The following is a 2392-nucleotide window of genomic DNA, read 5'->3' on the forward strand; positions in this document are numbered from 1 at the left end:
TTATGTCCACTTAGAATGCTCAATAAAGGCTTGAATTGATGTGTTGTACTCAAGTTATTTGTGTATTTGATGTGTTTTTGTAGTGTTTTTGTGTTTCAGGCAAAAATAAAAGAATCAGGAGATTTAGCATTGTTTTGGTGCTAAATTGATGTTAGGATGGTGCTTAGGAAGATTGCTTAAGGATTTCCAACTCAAACAGCCAAGAAAATAATAAAATAAAGATTTTCCAGAAGGTAAGCGCGCCCGCGCTATGGTAGCGCGCGCCCACGCCGAAGATGCAGAATTGCTGCGCGCCCGCTCTGGTATATAATGACAACTTAAGGTCATTTTTCAAAAAGGAGACATAACAGAGCTTAAGGAGAGATCAACAAGAAGACCTATAGCACAATTCAACAAAAGCGAAGAAGACCTAGTTTATTCTTGTGAATCTTTGTTCTAAATTATAATCTTGGATGCTCATTTCTTGTTTGTTGAACCTATACTCTTGTTACGTACTTGGTTTATTATTTATTCAGTATACAGACTACATTTATTAAACCATGCTTTCATCGGAACCCGCATTGATGATGAGTCCGATTATGGGCTAATCGTTATCGTGGGGTTCTAACGGATTTACTAATGGATTTCTTTAGTTAATTTGTTTCGATACCTTATTATGTGGTGATTATATGATATCCTAGTATTGGTTGTGCTTATTCGTCTTATGAGCATCGTGAACTTATAAGATAGCGTGTTAATCTCTATTGAAGAGAAAGTGAATATAGGGGTTTAGAATTTGCCATGCTAGCATAGGTTCATGTATTTGATATGCATGATTCGTAGGTAATTTTAACCATCTTACTTGCCCTATGTTATCATGATAGATAACTTGTGCATTAAACCGTTATGTTGTCAAATTCTATAGACATATTGGGTCTCGATATAATTGGTGTCTATTCAGCTTCTATCTCATTAGTGGATGTCTGGTAGTAGGTTATTTGTACAACGAAAGTTGGCGTTTACTAGTTTCGTGTTATCTGATTAGTGTCATCACCATTGCATGCTAAGGTTAAGAATAAAAAGGCTATTGAATGAAGTAGTAATGAACTCAGAACCCCATGTTTGTGTCATATAGTTAATCACTCCTTTTAATCTCTTAGTTAATGTTGTTTAGTATAATCTCTTAGATAATCGTAGTTAAAAACAACCTCAATTTGTTATTCGTCTTAGCATTGAATAATAACCATATCATTGTTGCATAAGTACATTGATTGAAATTAACCTAAACTAGTCTCTGTGGGAATGGACTAGAATTAATTATATATTACTTGTGATTACGTATACTTGCATGAATATTAGCGCGTGTTTTCATCCTGAACAAGTTTTTGGCGCCGCTGCTGGGGACTCGGGGTTAATTTTTAGTTTATGTATTTGTCATCAGTGGTCGTTAAATTTCATTGACTCAGACATTGTTACTTAATTATTTCCTTGTCGTGTTTCAGGTACTCTAGCGAGCGTGTATGCATACGCGTTCTCGGTCTCGTAAGAGAACACTGGATAAAGCTGAGGAAGAAGTTGTAGTAGCTAAGGAAGTATTTGAAGAAGTTCTTGTCGAGTAGAAAGTTAAAGAAGAAGAAGCTCTTATTGTAATGGGAGAACCAAAAGCGAATATGAAGGCTTTGATGGATTACTCTCAACCGAAGATTAATGATATTCAGTCACGCATTGTCCGACCAGCCATCTCGGCTAACACCTTTGAGATCTAATCGAGCACAATTCAGATGATACAGAACTTAGTTCAGTTTGGGGGTTCTCCGACAGAAGACCCCAACATGCACATCAAAGATTTCATCGAGATTTGCGACACTTTTAAGTTCAGTGGAGTTTTTGAAGATGCTATTAAGTTGAGGCTTTTCCCATTCTCTCTCCGGGATAAAGCTAAGTGCTGGTTACATTCTCTACTACCAGGGTCTATCACCAAATGGGAGGATCTTGCTCAAAAGTTCGTAACTAAATTCTTTCCTATGGAGAAGACTGCTGCAATCAGAAATGCACTTACTTAATTTGTTCAGCAATCTGGAGAATCTTTATGTGAGGCTTGGGATCGCAACAAAGAGATGCTTAGAAAGTGTCCTCACCATGGGATGCCTGACTGGATGATCATTAACTGCTTTTATAACGGATTGGGTGCTACTTCTAGACCCATGCTTGATGCAGCATCAGGAGGAGCCTTGTGGGCTAAAAGCTACGATGAAGCTTATGAATTGATTGAACTGATGGCTGCTAATGAATACTAGAATCCTACTCAGAGACTACCTCAGGGCAAGGTAGCAGGAATTCGGGAGGTGGACGCAGCTATTGTTATAGCTGCTCGGCTATAGGCTTTGACGATGAAGGTGGATTCTTTGGCTAA

The 2392-nt window shown here is 37.9% G+C and overlaps 1 non-coding gene across 1 annotated transcript; it reads right to left on the minus strand.

Moving 5' to 3' along the window:
* Nucleotides 1-2018: 2018 nt before the first annotated feature.
* Nucleotides 2019-2125, minus strand: LOC141682492 (small nucleolar RNA R71). The gene has a single exon (XR_012559797.1). It is a non-coding gene; the product is annotated as a small nucleolar RNA R71 (small nucleolar RNA).
* Nucleotides 2126-2392: the final 267 nt, after the last annotated feature.

Source organism: Apium graveolens, chromosome 1, assembly GCF_009905375.1.
Source record: "Apium graveolens cultivar Ventura chromosome 1, ASM990537v1, whole genome shotgun sequence".
Classification (NCBI taxonomy): Eukaryota; Viridiplantae; Streptophyta; class Magnoliopsida; order Apiales; family Apiaceae; genus Apium; species Apium graveolens.